At 39.0% G+C, this 18,238-nt stretch overlaps 1 protein-coding gene across 1 annotated transcript in view; it reads right to left on the bottom strand.

Moving 5' to 3' along the window:
• Positions 1–15,832, bottom strand: part of glis3 (GLIS family zinc finger 3) — a 35,127-nt gene extending 19,295 nt beyond the window's left edge. Inside the window, exon 1 of the mRNA XM_008424255.1 lies at positions 15,738–15,832. The gene's annotated coding sequence lies outside the window, so the exon portion shown is untranslated. The remainder of the gene's footprint in view (positions 1–15,737) is intronic.
• Between the last annotated feature and the right edge of the window lie 2,406 nt (positions 15,833–18,238).

Raw genomic sequence — 18,238 nt, 5'->3', positions numbered from 1 at the left:
ATATAGGTCGGACTAGAAATTCTTGACATTTATCGGTGTGGTAAGAGCTGCAGAGCCATTTCTATAACAACTTTTACATTTGAAAGCTTTGTATTTTGAAGGGGACAGCCAGGGATGGGAGTTTTGTGTTTCAGTGTCCTGCTGGCAGCTAGAGATAATCTTTGTTTTTAGCAACATGCAAATCCTCTGGCTTCAAGTATCTGGCCAGGAGGGAGGATCTTCAGCAGCTACTTTTTCACATTGGGGCAAGTTGGCTTGGACAGGTGCCGTTGAGAAATGAAACAATAATTTGAAAACTGAATTTTGTCGTAAGTTGCCGTGTGTCTGTTGTTAAAATCTGATGTGAAACAACTAAGTGTGACAACAATAGTTAAAATCTGTAAGGGCAGATTTTAGCCCAAAACTTAAACGGCATCTTCGTTACGTTTTGAACTTTTGTAAAACGCCGTGTGCCTTGTTCTGAAAATGCAACCTAAATTCAGTCTGTGTAATTATTGAAGCTCATAACATGCTGCGTTACAACCCAAATTGAGCCCATCCTTTAATGACCTTTCAGATCATGATGAGCTGATTGGATTTTTATGTTTTACTCTTCATTTTACTCCACATTGTTGCTATCAAACCCTGTAATCTGTTTTTGATCAATTTGTCTGGTTCCAGTGCTGAAGCTCTCCCCCTCCTCCTCTTTCTTCAACACTGCACATGAGGTATTGTTAGGATCCTTCTAGCTCGTTGCTGAAGTGTTTGTCTGTGGATTGTGTTCCAGGATGGCATGGAAACCAGCATGTATACAGACAGAGGGAAGGTATCAGAGAAAGGAAACTGGCTCACTAACTATAATAATGATGAACCTTAATTTTGTCAGACAATAGAAAGACATGCCTAAAACATGAACCAAACACTGAGTTCTCACCACAAGACTCTGATTGAATATAATGGGTTGCTCAGCAGATGAGATGCATGGATTACTTTTGGGTTTCAGTACTTTAATGTATTTTCTCAAATATAAAAAGTACTCATTTGAAATATAGATACTCGTCGGATCATTTCTTATATTTAAATTTTAGCAGCAGTGCTACACCAAACCAACATGAACAAAGGATGACAGCACGCTTAACTACAAGTGGATCTAAATTTGAATACATGACGGAAAATGCCACAATACTTACATTAAATGTGGAGCAAACAAAACTGTACATTATTTACAAACTAAAAATATTGAAATTTAATCCCATAATTATCCCTAAATTAACATATGAATCGCCATTTTGCTAAAACACCCCTTAATGCGCATCTTGTTATTGTGCTGCATAGGAACAAATTAATTGTGTACAAACTCCTGGGGAAAGTTTTTGTCTGCGCACACCTGTTAGGTGATTGAAAGAGACAGCGGTGAGTCCTTTCAAGAAACTGTGAACATTCATGTTTTTGTCCCCTAAAGCAGTTTAATCTTATGTTACTGCATTTAATACAACCATCTATTGAAATAGTGAAACGTTAACAATTACTTTTTGCCTTTTTCACAAAGGGAATGCTAAAATGAGGCCAGTCAGTGTAATGGAAGACACACCTTGTTTACGTGGGATTACACATTCCACGTAAACAAAATAAACACATTGAAGTACGGTTATTTAACTGCTCTGCGTGTATCTACATGAAAATAAACAATTGGATATTTAAAATATAAGCATCACAGTAACCAGCTCCACTATGTGGTTTCTCCTGGAGTGCCCTGTATTTAGCTACAATCATCCTCTTGTAGAGCAGCTTTGATGTCCCAATAAAAAAAAAAAAGTAAAAGAAAAGTATTGTCAAAGAATGATGCTGCCACCACCATTTCTCACAGTGGGTGTGAAGTCAGTGTTTTACATGCAATTCAAATTTAGTCTCATCTATTGAAAACCTTGTTTTTCATGTTCGCCCACCTTGCATAGCTTGAGGCAAAACGCAGCAGGGAATACTTTTGCTTTTTGTTACACAGCTCAACAACCTTCCTACTCATCCATATAGATCGCATTTACGTAGTGGATCACTAATTGTTGACTTGTCACCAGATTCACTCTCCTCCTAAGCTGTGGATCTGCAGCTCCCTCATTTACCGTGAGCCAAGTAGCTGCTTCATTGGGCAGATTTGATTGCAGTTTATGCGGACTGAGATTGTGCTGCTGTGCCTTGCACAACAGTTCGTTTAAGTTTTATTCCATTCCATAGTCCTGCAATGCATTGTGTTGGACTATCACATAAAAAAAATCCCAATAAAATTAAACTGTCAAGGGATACTTTTGCACGGCACTGTCGTGGTTCAGATCTGTGGGTACAGTTCCCCGTTCTGCCAGCAGGGGCTACTATCAGCACGCTAATGGGTTGGCAGTGCTGTAGTCATTACAGCACTGCCAACCCAAATGATCTGACACAGAGAAAAACCCCCCAAAGAAAGACAAGAACTAAAGGTCAAAGAACAAAGCTAGTAAAGACAGATATGATACTGCTACCGTGGCTTTATATGATAATAGCAAATATTTTACTTATTAGGAAGGATGGTACTGTTACGCAGTCATTTGTCACCTTTTTTCGTTTTGCAATGAGTCAGAGTCTATCAAGATGCTAAAGTGTTTGAGCTGGAAACAGAGCAACAATAGCTTCTACACAATGGTCAAAGTGGCCAAAACTTTGAATGGAAAAAAAAATGCCTAGAAAAGGTAGAAGCAACATGATTAGAATCTAATAAGGGAGGGGGATGAGAAGACCTGAAAAAGGATAAGATAAGATTTAAGCATGAACCATTAGTGAATAGCTCCATTTGTAGCAGAATTAATGCAGTAATAGACTCTCCCCCACTTAGAGAATCCATTTTCTTCCTCTTGATGACACAGCCCGGCACTCCTGGAAGCAGCAAAGCACTCATTCTGGTGTCAGGAAGAGAAATCGTGGGTGATTTCTCTTTAAGTTATATTACAATGGTCACTTAAGTTAATGCACAACACTGTGGACCTGTGATTAATTAATCTACTTTTGATTTGCTAATGACAGTTCAAGTTAAACACAAGGTTAGTGAAGGCTGAGTCAATCCTTTTAACTGCAGAAGTAGAGAGTACACTGGCAAGTGTTGGAGATATCAATTTATTGGTATCATTCCTCATCATAATGGCTGCTATTAGCCTGCAGCCCCTCTCATACTTACTCTGAGGATATTAATATTCACATATGGTGTTAGAATGTATATAAGAATGTATTAAAAGTCTACTCTAAACAACTGAATCAATCATGTTGTTTTGTCTTCAGTTTAAAAGTGATATTTTGTAAGATGCCACACTAGACAGACTTTGCACTGCTTGCAGGTGAAGGTGAAGGAAAAGGGCATGTATTTCATTTTCTTTTTGCAAATAGAATCTGAAAAGTGCAGCATGTATTTTTCATTACATGCAGTTTTTGGGTTACGTCTAATAGTTTTGGACATGTAGAAACTGAAAATTATAGTCCACTCTTGTTTGAGAAATTTATTGAACTCAGTCAGAGAGTAGAGCATCTGTGAATCAATTTTTAAGTCTCATTTGGATTTACGTTTGAGCTTTCAGCCATTCTAACCCATGAATATACTTGGATCTAATTATGTTCCAGTATGTCCATTGTCACTGTCCTGCTTATAGATGAACCTCAATCCCAGATTAGCCTTTTGCAGCTTCAAACAAGCTTTCTTCCAAAATTGCAGTTTTTTTTATTTCGTTTGTCAATCTCTCTGCAAACTGACCAGCTTCTCTGTGCTTCAGAAAAGCAATCTCCATAGCATGTTGCTGCCACCACCATGTTTCACAATGAGGAGTGGAAGTTTTCTGCCTCACATTGTGTTTAACGACGTAAGCCAAAAAAAGTAACACTTTTATGCTATCTGACCACAGAGGCCAGTTATGTGAAAAGCATGAGCAAGTTTTCCTGACAGCATATTTTCCTACTCTCTTTAGCTTACAGGAGTCTAAAATGCATTGTAGAGAGCTAGGTGCAACATATTGAATATTCTTTAAAAAAAAAAAAGAGGAAAAAAACAGTCTTCCTCCTTCATTATTTTATTTTGAAACATACTTCAAAGGGAGATTTATGAAGCTCCCCTGATGGTCGTTACCAAGTTGCATTACTTTGCCCTTGCTGGTAAATTTTTTCCAGCGCTCTCCAGGGGTTGCTGGGTGTCCTCTAGGCAGTGCCCTACAGCAGAAGAAAGGTGCAAAGAAGAGGGTTACTGTTAACCATCTGTTCTGAAAACAACCTTATTTAATGAAGACGAATGTTGGGGTGGTATCTGACGGGGGCTGCAGGCAAGGGTCTAATGACACATTCCTCTATGTCTGGCCCATCCAGGTGTCCTGACGGCATGGAGCATCCGTCTACCCGCACATCAGCTCGACCAGACTTCCTAAGGGACATTACAGTAAGCGGTATAAAAGTTTTGCAGGAACTGGCTCAAATGCAAGACATTAAATAGGTTGATCTTCTGCAAATAAAATGTCTCCTTGTTGCGTTTAGAGGGTCAGTTCTGATGTAACCACATGAAGAGGTTTTACTTCTTCTGCATCAACGTTTTAATAGAGAGGAGGATTAATCTTTGTCTCTGAGCCACATCTTGTCATGGCTGAGTAACACAAATTTAATTGGATTTCAGTTACTTAAAATAAATCCCTTTTCATTCACGATCCACATCTAACGTCGTCCAAGTTTCTTTTCACTCATTGTGTCCTCATTGAAATTTTTGGAAGTGTCACCGCTGATTGGGCAGCGTGTGTGTGTACGAGCCCCCGGGCCTCATCATCACTCATGTGATTCCAGAGGCGCGCGCTAATAACATCTGAGCATGAAAGAAGTAGCTTACGGCTCCCGGGCCCCTCAGGCTTAAAACCCTGAATGTGTGCTCAAATTAAAACAAGCCTGTGGCCTATACCCTCTAAACGTGTGGGCTGTTGTATCGGCGTTCTTTTATTAGAGTCATCCTGTGGGGAGGGGGACGAAAAACAGCAGGAAGAGACGGGAGACGGAGCCTGAAGGAGAGGATGTAGACCCCTCTGTTCCCTGCTGTCATTTCTTTTCTTTCATCCTTCGCTGCAAAGATGATTAGAGAAGTCAGCTTAGATTGATGGATGGAGATGGAAGCCAATCTCTTTCATACTCATCTTCGTCTGGATGTTAGCATGGACAGAAAGGGAAAAGATGAATGACCGGGTCAGTTCTCACGACTGTTCTTCATGTACAGCTGTAGAGTGCCTTTGAAAAGTCTTCACATCCCTCACATTACAATTACAAATGTCACTGTATTTTATTTGGATTTTATCTATAGTGCAATTCCAAGCAGCACATTCTTGTGAAACAGAGGAAAATTATTTCATGGTCTCACAAATGGGTCTAAAAAGTGTGTCAGGTGTTTTACATTCAGTCACTCTTACTGTGATACCCCAAAATAAATTTAACCAACTGACTTTAGAAATCACATCATTAGTCGATGCAAGCCACTTGTGTGATTATGATGATTATATGATTACATGATTATAACTTTTTGTAGAAGGAAAAATATTTCAGGGAAAAAGTTATGGAAAGGTTTGAAGAAGAGATCCTACTCATCAGCACACCTGATGCAGATGAATGACTCTTCATGGCATGCTGGCATGCGAGAGGGGAGTCCGTCTGGGAGCTGGGGCCAAGATGTGGAGTGGTGGGCTCCTGGATGGTCCTTAGGGACATTCCTGTCCAGCTATGGGTACTCAGCTGGATTATGGCAGATCCCACTCCATTGGTTCTCCTGTGGGATACCGGACAGGGTGGGAGTACATGGTGCCTTCCCCTTCATTGGTCTCTCTGGATCTCTGCTATATTGCTTATCCCTGTGCAACACATTAGGGTCTATTTTGGGGTTCCCCCTCCTCAGTGCCAGGACCTTTTGCAGGTCCTGGCACTGCTGCCAGCTGCCAGGATGACCGAATTCCAGGTTCGACCTGCACTAGGGAATGTGTTGGTGCAGAACGCTGCATCTGAGGGTCATTCACACTGTCCCCTGGCTCAACAGTCTTTTAATCTTTAACTTTTTAACTTCTTTAGCTTTGAGAAATCAGATCTGAATTTACTTATTCACCTCTTCCAAAGAACAGACATTTTAATCAGGTCATATATTGCTGAGGTCTACAAAATAAATTACTGACCTAGTTTGACAACACCTGAAATTTTCTGCTTTTTTTTTTTTTTTTTTTAAAGTTTTTTTTTTACACAAAAGCAAACTAACTAAGATCTGTGTAAAAGTCACACTGGTGATTTATTAGTTTGGACCTCCTGTTTTAGTATGAACAATGTAAATGTTATCAACATTTTAGCCACGACAACCTCATAAGTATCTCTGGAGTCTAGTGGCAGCCACCGTGGATGCCAATTACTGCCGTAATCACTCTCTTGCTGAGAACGTGGTTTTCAGATGGGGTAAAAGTATTATCCATCTTCATCATATTCATTATCAGGCAGCAGATGCAGGTGTCCTAGTCTCCCACTGCTCCACACCATTAGTGACTGATAGACAGAGGGACTGTACTGACAATTCCTCAGCAAAGCACACCCACATGACTACTATTTCTTCTTCTTTAAAAAAAAAAGGACAAAATTCTTCAGTTAAAGAAACTGCAGAGATGTATACCGAGTGCAGAGACCACTTTTTATCTATACTGTGACAGTTGTCAGGTAGACAAGATTCCCGTACGGTCAAAAGTCACACAGCAGGGGGTTTGCAGCACATCATTTGTTCTCTCCTGATTATCCTTGGCTGTCGCTCTAACAAGGAGGGTCAGTGTGACAGACATATATTATCTTTGTTTCACACAACCACAGAGCAGAAAAGGTGAGCGGGAGCAATGCCTTAGCGGCGGTGTGTTTGTCACCTATCGATCCAGCTTACACTCGTATGCACACGGGTGGACAAGGCCAACCTGCTGCCGATGCTAGGTGAACTCACCTATAGGCTGAGGCAGGGATGCGTGTCGCGAGAACTACCGCGGTAGCTCAAATAAATCACCTCATTAGCCTGTTCTCTAATGGGTTATTATAACACGGGTGACAACATGCTCCGGGTAAAGCTCGTGAGGTTTCAAACTTTTAAAATACGTTTGGGTGGGATCGTTTTCCTATCTTGTCACACCTGGCCGAGGTCATCCCATTAGGTGGATTGATTTACATATAAATTGAACATGCAGTTCCGCACACCTCCTTAAACTCATCTGTTTCACCACTGTATCCTATTATCTGTCTTCCATACTTCAACAAGCTTTTAATCTCGTCTTTCACATTGTCTTACGTTTCATTATTTTTTAAGGGATGTTTATTAAAATTCATTTAGCTAATAACGCCCACTCTCGCGCACACACACGCCCCCTCTGTTCTACCTACTCTGGTGCGTTCTGAGACATCTGTGTGTCCTGAGGTGAAATGGGAAATGTTGGAAATTCACTGGAATATGAAAAGCAATCACATTTTCTGTATCAGTAAGCAGGTCTGTGGTAGCTGGAGGTCATTCGTGCTTTCTGCTGTTGCTTGGGGAGGCATTTTGCAAGATCCCCCAAGGCTCACCTAGTTAATTAAGTTTTTGTAACTTGTGATTTTATTGCCCCACAAAGACAATTCTCTCTTAACTGCTGACGGTTTATTGTATGGTAAACCTCATGTTACACCTTACTATAGAACAACTATGTTGTGATGCAAGATAATAAAGTGCCTTTGTGAAAGTAGTTATACCCTCAGAACTTCTTTACATTCTACCACGTCATAGCAACATATTTTAATTTGTTTTTATATGGATTTTATGCACCACACTTTTACAAAACGATACAGATTCGTAACGTGGAATGAAAAAGGATTTTTCCAAAAGGTTTTATATGAATAAATTTCAAATGTTTTTACCGGATTTGTAAAACTTTCTCTAACAGCTTTGCACATTTACAGACTGAAATGTGCCAATTTCTTAGCAATGGCACATTGCTTGCCCATTCTTCTTAGCAACAGACCTTAACCGTTGTGTTTACAAATGGGATCCAACCGACCCCACACACGTAAAATTTGTGTAATTTGCCACGGTCCTCTACGTTTGCCTCAGTATTCGCACGCACAAGGGTTAAGATCAGTCAGATTACATCTTAGAGTATCTCTGGCCATCAATTTTCAGCAGTACTTTGATAAGGCTGTTTTAACATATTGATAGTAGGACCCCAACAAAATAATGCTGCCATCACCATGTTTCACAATGGGGATTGTGTGATCATGTATTAGTTTTCAGCCTTTTGCATGCAAGGCAAAAAAAATAAAAAAATTGGTCTCATCTGACCAGAACACCTTCTTCAATGTTTGTTGTCTTTTATATATTGTTTGTGGTAAATTGTAAGCAGGAGGTTATTTGAGTTTCTTTCAAAAATGCGATTCTTCTGTTTGTTTTTTTGTGGAAGTTGGATTGGTAGAGTGCGATGAGGTAGATGGAGATCTTGATCTTAATATTCACATGAAATAACAGATGGATTAAGTTTGACTTAGTTTGGCTGAGTCAAATATGAGTCAACTACATATTAAATAACCAAATGTAAAGTAACAGGAAGAATACAGTATAGGGGGGAAAAACAAGAATATGTGCACATTGGAACATAATGAGAATATTGCACACGGTGTGTCAGCTTCCGAGACTGTTCAGCATAATTATTGAAAGTGTTTTTCAAATGGGTCGTGTTGGTTATAACTGTCTGGTATCTCCTTCCTGAGGAAGCTGGAACAGAATGTATTCTGGGTATTTTGCATCTTTTTTAGTGTTCAGCCCTTTTGTTATGCAATAGCACCTGTAGATCAGGTTAATGTTTGTCTGGGTGACAGACTCTCGTACCTCCGTGTTGAATCTCTGCAGCTCCTCCACATTAATCATGTTCCTTGTTATACCTAAAAAAACAAAAAAAACATCTCCTCTCCTTGCCTGGCCTGTCGGTTTTGGTGGACTATCTTAGTAAATTTGGAGTGGAGCCATACTCTATTATAAAATGATGAATTAGTGAGAATACAGTAGCATTTTAGTGTGATATTTAAAGCTTGGTGTACGGTTTGTAACCTCGCCAAGATTTGTATTTCTTCACAACGTTGTCTCTGAGTTCTCTAGTGTGTTACTTGATTTTTATGTTGGTGTTTTTTCACTAATGTTCTCTAGCAAAGGTCTTGGTCGCCCATATAGCAGCTGTAATTACACTTAGATTTAATAGTTACTAGATTACTTTGAAAGGAAATTAGTTGCCATTAGTATTCTTTAGGGATTCGACAGTTAAAGGAGACTGAATACAAACGCATGCTTCACTTTTCAGATTTTTATAACATTGAACAATTTCCTTCATCTTCACAATCCTGTGCTATTTTGGTTTGTCGTATAAAATAACAATAAAACACTTGCAATGTGGCAACATGTGGAGTGGTTCAAGGTGTATGCATACCTCTACAAGTCACTGTAGATATCAATCCTACATACTGTATGTATATGGCATATATCTTTATACATAGATATCTGAAATGATTAATTGTGGTATTTTCCTCAAACAAAGACAAAATAGATGCCGTCTTAAGGAGCAGAAGGAAACTTTATGCAGTGAGGTTGTCTTGGTGATAAGGACTTTGTATTCTATGAGGGGGTGGAAGTGAAGCTCCAGATATAGTAATGTGTGGGTGTGTGTATGTGATTTTATCCACTGCCAAGAAATAAATTAAGCAATAACATTGGCTGGGTGAGGTGCTTATGAAGGGTGAAAAGACAAATTGATTAAAGCCTGTAAGGGGGGAAAAAAAAGTCTACCTGAATGGTTTTCCTGCAACAGCAGTGCTGCTACTGCACTATTTTCCACACTCCCTGGACAGAATTATTATACATTTTTTCCCCACATTGCTCAATATATCGTTTCCTCAAGCTGAGAAGTGTGGCCTTGGAAACCATGTATCTCTGAGAGCTCATTAAACTGCAGGGACTGAGTATTTTTGTTAGATGTTCTGAATGAGAAGGAACCATATTTATTTTAAACCACAGATCATTGACGTCCAACGCAATATGCATTATAAAGGTGGGCATGCATGTCTGCAAAATGTGCTTGGTAAGGTGAATTGTGACAAACTTCTGCAGCATTATAAGGCTCTGGGGTGTCTCTTTCCCTTAGAATAATTGGTTGGACAGTGCTCATAAATAACTTTTTTTTTCAATACAAAGTTTATCATCTGAGAAAATGTGCTGAGATAAATCCTATTTAAGCCACTGACTATGAAAGACGAAAAATGAGCAAGATAATAACCAACCAATTTAAGTGATGACAGTGAACGAACCATGTCTTTTTTGAAGTCAGTTGTCATAAATAATTGATTACAGCTATTACAAACAACGTACTGGCAGAATAAACAGTGCTAAAATTCAGCGTTACTGCAGACTGTGGCCTGTTCACTCTGCTTTTCATGGAAAGTGCACCTGGGTCAGTGCTTCTGTGTTAAGTCTTTTACCTCAATGAAACCATCAACATTGATTTAGCTAATTATGAAGTTGGTATAATATGCTTTTCTTTCCCATGGCATATGCTCTTGTCTCACTGTTTCTGTGTGTAGCTGTGTCTTTTTCCTGGAATGAGCCATCTCACAGTGTTTTAACTGGATTAACTAAGTACACTCTTTATTTTTCTTTCCAGTTGAAATTACTCCCGAGTACCTGTGCCTGGTTCCTTCCTGAATCGAGTCTTTATAGGTAGCATTTAGCTGATCTGTGAACTTGGTTAAAAATGTAGAAGAAGAGAACAAACTACAAGTCAAAATTGATTTTGACTTGTAGTTTATGTGAAAGTGGTATTTACAGGGTGTGAATATGTGACAGCGGTCATTTTAAGTAATGAAATACCATATCGGGCATTTGATATTGTGTCATATTTGGCAGTAACACATGGAGAATATAAATTTGAGTACACAATACCTTCTAACGAGTCTCTCTAACTTGGATAGTTGATAAACAGTTGTTTTTTTTGCATAAACATTGTGCAACTTGCACTGAGACACAACAGACTTACTGTAACATTCATGCCAGGTTGCCAGTTCTTTCTGTTTTAAGCTGTTTAATTCTTAAATTAAACAGTGTGATCTTTTGTTTTACAGCAGAAAATAACTGAAGAATTACTTTCGATACTGCAGGAAGCACAATCTTTTCAAGGAGATTCAGATTAGTATCTCCTGACAAACGCATCTAATGCAAATCACTTCTGCGTTTTACATAAAATAACTTGGAATGGAGAAAGAAACTAGCACTTTGAAGCTGTAACCTAGTCTGTGAGTGCCGGGTGCGTTTTTTTTTTTTCTTTCTAATTTTCACCTTTTTTCTTATTTTATTTTTTGGCAAACAACAACCATTCAGGCTGAAGAAATCAGACTGAATGTAGAAAGTCAGATGAAGATAATTTTCTAGAAATGCCTAGAGTTTGGTTTGCCATTTTAGCTATGTTTTGATCTACACCCTTCCAGTGTAGCTCAGGTTATTATGATTTGACCACTGCTCCACTAGAAAGTAAAACTCTGCTCTAGTTTCTTGAAGAAATTTCCATTCATCTCTCTCCATCTTCCCATCAACTCTGATCCGCCTGTCTATTCCTTCTGTAGAAAAGTTCCCCATCAGCTTGATATGCCAGCACCATATGTTGATATGAAGATATGTTCTAGAACTGCTTTATGCCACACATAAGTGTGTTGCAGACCGTACACAGTGTTCTACATTAATAAATATAACTACATCCTAATTTTTCCAGTTATGAAAATGCCATTCCTTCTGGGCAGAAATATCTACTGATAGTGGAAGAACGGAGGCGGTCGGGTAATAAGGTTGGAAACCAACAGAGAAAGATTATGATAATACAAACCGCTTTTTGTTGCCCTTGATGTCAGAAGTTCTGACATTCTTTTAAACAGCTGGATATCCTTCACCATCTCTCCTTCGAAGAGTAACGTACTGTAACTTGGTGAACCCAGGCTACGGCAGGAGAATAATGAGGAGCCATAACTAGTGAAAGTTTCCTCCTCCTACAGTAAAGCAGATGGGAACACCTCCACAACCTCCTTCTCATATTCATCTCAAATGGAAAATGCAAGCTGAGGCTGCCAAGTGTCTGAAAACAAATATGATGACTGACAGACTATCTTGTTTTTTCAGCTGAAGCCAATAATGCGGAAAGCTATCTGCTTCGTGAGGAGAAATCTCTCCTGTGTATGAAAGGCGTATCAGACCTAATACTGAGCAAACTTTCATTCCCTGGCATGCCTCTTGTTTGGGTTGAGTTTAATAAGAAAGAAAAAAAATGAGCGAAGCTCAAAATTATCTTTGTCTCTGGGAAATGCTGGTTGTGGTTCTGTTAATCTGTAACCCACTTTACACAAAGACAGATCTGGCCGCAAACGCGTTGGCAGCGCTGACTTTTGGTCTGAGGAATGTGGGCAGTTTCCCAGGGCGACTTTAGAAAGGGGGGTAAACTAGCATCAAATATTAAAATATAACCTTTAACAAGTTTTCTATTACTTTTTATTGCATGTACAGTCAGTGGAGTAGGTTTTCTCTGCTTGCTGGTAAGAATACGCTTGCTATAGGACAACACTCCAATTTAGCCTGCCTTAAAATCTTAGATAATTCCTTGCATGTTAATTGGCTGACTGGTAAAAGAATGCTCACCTGGCGTGCCATTCAAGCGAGAACCATCGCCTCACATGGGTACAACTGTGCACACATTTGTAGTGTTAGAGAAGTGGCAGGTAGAGCTGTTGATCAGCACCATGCATGGGAGTAATAGATCCGTTTAGCGTTAATCAATGTCGCTCACAGGCTCATTGAGCAGTGCACTCAGCATCCTGCTTTTGTGTCAGGGAGCCTTTTAATCTAATTGGACATTAAACTCCTGTCATTATTCCTCATGCTCTGAGACTTATTTATGGCTTTCCTGCTTGCTTGTCTTTACCTTTTCATTACAGCGTGCCAGTCTACATCAGCAAACTCATTAAAGGAGATGAATCAAAGGAGAAAGTTGATGCGCGGCTGAAAAGTGTAATTTAATAAATGTATGTTCGGCTGCAGTGTTCGGCACATCACTCATGTTGTTTACGGCCCGTAGTGTGTTAGCAGGTGAGGGCACTTTAATAATAAAGGCCTCTCACAAAGGCAAACAACAGCGCTGAATTTTAATGCCGTGGCCTGTGGGGAGTGAGTGGACTGTCAATGCTGCAACGGGTGACGTTGCTGTGGATTTCATTCAGAAATGAAACGATTTGTCAGTTTAAGCGGCTTTTACACAGCATCCCACAAATCAATAGTTTCATCAGCATGAAAAGGAAAAGTGTCTCATGTTGTTTGTGTCATTTTGTCCTAAAGTGCTTTCATGAGAGCATTTTAAAAGGGGAATACAGTTGAATCAAGATGCTTACATGCACTGTATAAAAAGACGCACTATCTTTTCCTGTCAATGTCTGACATCAATCAAACTAAACGTTTTCTGTCGGTAAGTTTGTTTACCAAATTACTGATTGTCAAAGTTATTCATATTTGCTGAATGGCAGAAAAAGATTGGAGAGAGAGTTTGGGAGAGATTTCCTTGAAGAAAGTCAGAAGTTCACATATATGCTAACATCACTTTGCTTTGAAACAATTTGGGAAAACGTAGATGATGTCATGGCTTTGCAAGCTTCTGATAGGTTCATTTAAACCATTTCTTTTAAATGTTTGGGGCACACCTGTGCAGCTGGTAAGAAGGTGTCGCCCACTGTGAAGCAAGCCGTGTACCAACGTGAAGCTGAGCTGAAAGGCTGCTTAGAGAAGATGAAGCCATTATTCCAAAACAGTAGTTTCTTTTTCACTTCTTAATTGCTCCTTGAATAAGTTCTGTATATTGCATGCATGCTAAAATCCCTGAGTTGAGTTGCTGTGACCTGTTTGCTGAGGACATGGAGGAGGTCACACCAGAAATATTGCTTTGCGTGTGATCTTTGAAAAGTAGTCATGTTTTTTTTTTTGGTCTTCTTTGCAAAAATGAAGCACAAAAATGAATTTACGTGACCTGTTTGAGTGTTTCAGAAACTGCTAATTTTCTGAGATTTTGAATTGAAACCATCTCCCAGTTTTATATTAAATGGCCTGAAAAATAGTTTTATTCTTCAGCGGTCTCCACAGTACACCAAATCTCCATGCAACATAGCACTTTTAGGATGTGGGGGGAATAGCAGATGTACATCATGAATGTGCAGCTGAAAGATCTGAGGCAACTGTGTGATTCTGTCATGTCAGTGTGGACCAAAATCTCAGAGTAATGTTTCAGAAACCTTTTTGAATCTAGCTCACGTAGAATTGAAGCAGTTCGGAAAGCAAAAATTGACCCTCTAGTAGCAAGGTGATGCATGTAAATACATGTGACATACTTTGTATTTATATAAAAAAGAAACTCCTATGAGTTTGTAATTATTTACACTTATTGCAATGGAATTTAGAAGTCAAACCATTACAGAGGTCTTAGTGGATTTTAATTAAATTATTGTTGGACCACCAGCCATCCCAGGACTATTAATGCACTGCATTAACCCGCTTTTAGCAGCAGGAAGCAGAATGGAAAATCAGATGGAAAATCTATGATGTCGTGGAAGTTTACATAAAGAGGATTCAACTCTGTAAACTGTGAAACAAAACCATATACCTTTGAACTACTTTGTTCTCTAACCATTACAGTTGGTCACTTGGACTTTTCTTTCTACATCAGTTTGTTTCTTCATTAACTTTCCTCAAGGACAGGGAAGTTGTAGCTTTTTCTTTTCAAAGACCTGTCCCTCCCCTTTATCTTTTCTTGATTTTAATTCATGTTTGTTCTTCTCTTGACCATTAGAAGCTGTGTCTCTATCTGAAAGATGCGTGGTTTTTTTCCAAACTTGTGAAAAGTCCTGAGTGTGGTGGCTAATCAATATAACAAAGTTATAAATGATCATAACAAGTATCATCTTAAGCTGTGCAAAACTTGTAAATCTGACAATATGGTTCACAGCCTGTTACTGCCTCCTCTCAGAAAATAGAGCCTGCTCCCTTTGCACGGTCAATCACATACACATTGCATGGGAAATTAATTCCATTATTAAACATGCTGCAGTTCAGAAATTTCAATTACCGACCCCAGCATGTGGAGGAGGAAGAAAGTGATGCACGCCTCCCCTAATGCATGAATATTGTATTAGGCCAAGAGAGTAATCAAGGCTGATAGCTACAGAAGTCGAGTGTCTTAAGGTCCATTTATATACATGACTTCTGGCCAGATGGTCACCTTAGACAACAGGTTCATTTATGCAGCCATTAGATACTGAAAATTGTTAAAGTGGTCAAGAGCGTGACAAGCAGGGGCTCCAACACAAAATGGCCACTCCACCTAATGGGTTTAAGAGGTATAAATGGTAAACGTTACACAAGTAGGCACCTCTTCTCCAAATGAATTAATGCTGCTGACCTTAGCGCTTGTTAAAGCAAGAATGTGATACAGAGAGAAACCGTGTTTCCATGTTTAGAGAATGTGTAAAATAAACCAAAAACAGTTTGTCTTTCAGGGTTACATAGTGTTAAAATAAATGCTCGATATATGCATTTTTTTTGGCTGTCTTCTGAGAAATTGGAAAAGCATAAACACAGGGGAACAAATCGGCTTGCTTTGACCCCGTAGAGGACAAACACTTACCTCTGTTAATTTCCACGCTTGCCATTTCCTCATGTTTTGCGGACTCGAGCATTCTTTCCAGTTGGGTAAAATGTCCCCTGTTGCCATTGAGCCATGAGTCTGAGAGAGAGAGAGAGAAAAAAAAGGTCAAAGCAATTTATATGTGACACATAGAGTTTGATCGCTTTGTCATCGCCTCGGGGGCCAAACCTGCCGCTCTCATAAGTACGTTCCTCACACACACACATACACACACACACACACACACACGCCTACATGCAAGCTCGGAGTGAAACACACAAAAAACCTGCAGAAATGTGCACAGGTGCATACACAAGCAAAATACAACTGCAATTTGCATGAGAATGTAAAAATAATGATTTAGATGCAGTCTGGTTTTAAACAGTTTTTTTTTTCTTGAGGAAACAACATGGAAGAGTCACAGTGCAGATGCCAAATATAAAGTTAATTTAAGATTTGTGTTTAGTGAGCCATGCATTTTTGTCTTTATTCAATTTAATAAAAAAAGTATTTCTATTAAAAAGTGACATGTGAAATTAGAATTCAAAAAACTTTTGATTATGTGAAATACATTTTAGAGATGGGACCAAATTGTTTTGAAATCCTAATGTGTATTGTCCAAGTTACCTCATTAGGAATGACATAACTTGAAAAAGAAATATCCTGATCAAGCAAAAATCTGTCAATAGTTGTTTTGCATTTAAACAAAATGCTGGCTAACATACCAGAATTATTGGATTTGGCAGGAAACTGTATGTTTGGATCATTTTGGGCATAAGAAAATTTTGACTCAGTTACATCAATATTTGCTACAAATTTCTCGCCAAGAGTGCCTGTTGCCTGGGAACTGCATGCAACAAAGACAAAAGAGGTAAAGCTGTAAAACATTTCCATGTATTTAGCGCCATACTGTTGCCTTTAATTTATATTAATGTTTACATTATAATTATAGGATTTTCCAGCAAATTTGCAATGTATTTTCTTAATTTGAGTTTTGTATTGATAAATAATAGTTTAATGAGCCAATGTTGAACAAAAAGATTCTTATTGGATGTAGGTTCTAAAGTCTTAAGAGGAAAAGAGAGCAGACCTATTTGTCAGTTTTTGTTTTTCAGTCCTGTTACATGTTATAATCAGCAAATCTCCTTTTTGATATTTGAAAATTATAATGTTAAGATGTTTAGATTAAGCTTTATTCATATAATTGGTTGTAGTGCATTAAACATGTTTGATTCCCTTTCATTGATATTATGCAACATCACGATTCTACAACCTTATGATAGACTAGATGTACAATGCATTGCAATTAACCCCTGAACCTTTTTGCCTTTTGTCATTTTAGAATTTGAGTGTATTTTATAGGGATTTCTGCTTGCTTAGTGGAAAAATAATTGGCCCTTTAATTTGACCACTGTTTTTTGAAAAAGATAAATAAATAAAAGCGATTTTATTGCTACTGTTTTCTTCAGGTATTTGTAGATTTGCAGCTAACATACTGCATATTGTATGAATTGATAAACATCAAAATTATAAACATCCTGTGGTATCTTCTCTCCATGTGTACAGTAACAGATGAAATTGTCCAGCTGTGTCATTATTTATCGTACTCTTGTCTTGAAGCCTCTGGCAACAGGGAGAAGATGATGGAAGTCAGAGAACTAGAGGCACCTGCTGCCTCCACGAATACCCTTCATGCCAATTTCTGCTCTGATTTATCGAGAGTCTTGCCAAGGCGGGGGACAAATGACCTTCACACGTAGTTATCAGAGGAAGATATCAACGGACAGGGATTTCCTCATCACATCCCTCTTTTGCCCTGGGGTACGGACCAGGCGCAGTGTGTTTGCCTGCATGCAGGTGTGTGTCTGTGTATTGCCGAGTAAAACAGACACTCATTCAACGCTCAGGGCAGAGAAGGACAGTAGATTGTGTCTCACACGTGAGTCAGTTCTCGCTGGAAAAGTGAGTATTTATGTTGGGGAACTTACAGCAAAGGGTCACCACATATAACCTGCCTTTACATGTTCACTTCAATTAGAAATGATACAGCATTTGATATGGGAACGACAAATTTGCCTTTTCTCTTGCAGCTTGTGTGCGCAAAGCACAAACAGCTCATAAAAATCTCTCTCCTCCACTCATCTGAAATCCCTAATTTGAATAACAAAACGCCAGTTGCTCAGCCTTGTTCTGGTCTTTTTTTTCCTACTTTTTTTTTTCCTGCATCTGATTGAGCTGACCTTCTGTGTGCTGCCAGCCAAAACCTGGAATATGCCACACCAGGGTCCCACTGGTTCTGGATGTACGACTCCATGCTGTTTCCCACATGACCCCAGATGTTGTATGTCATCATGCCTTACTGCTCGCCAGGCTGGGCTCTTTCTGACCTTTTGCAGAAATGTTTTTATTAAACAAGTTGGGTCAGAATTACAAGATGTTTTCTCAAATATACACTTCCAAATATGTATGCGTCATCCACATATTTAGAGGTAGTGGCTTCA

The sequence above is a fragment of the Poecilia reticulata genome, linkage group LG12 (assembly GCF_000633615.1).
Source record: "Poecilia reticulata strain Guanapo linkage group LG12, Guppy_female_1.0+MT, whole genome shotgun sequence".
Classification (NCBI taxonomy): Eukaryota; Metazoa; Chordata; class Actinopteri; order Cyprinodontiformes; family Poeciliidae; genus Poecilia; species Poecilia reticulata.
Note: the sequence above shows the minus strand (reverse complement) of the source record. Positions and strands in the feature narration are given on the sequence as shown.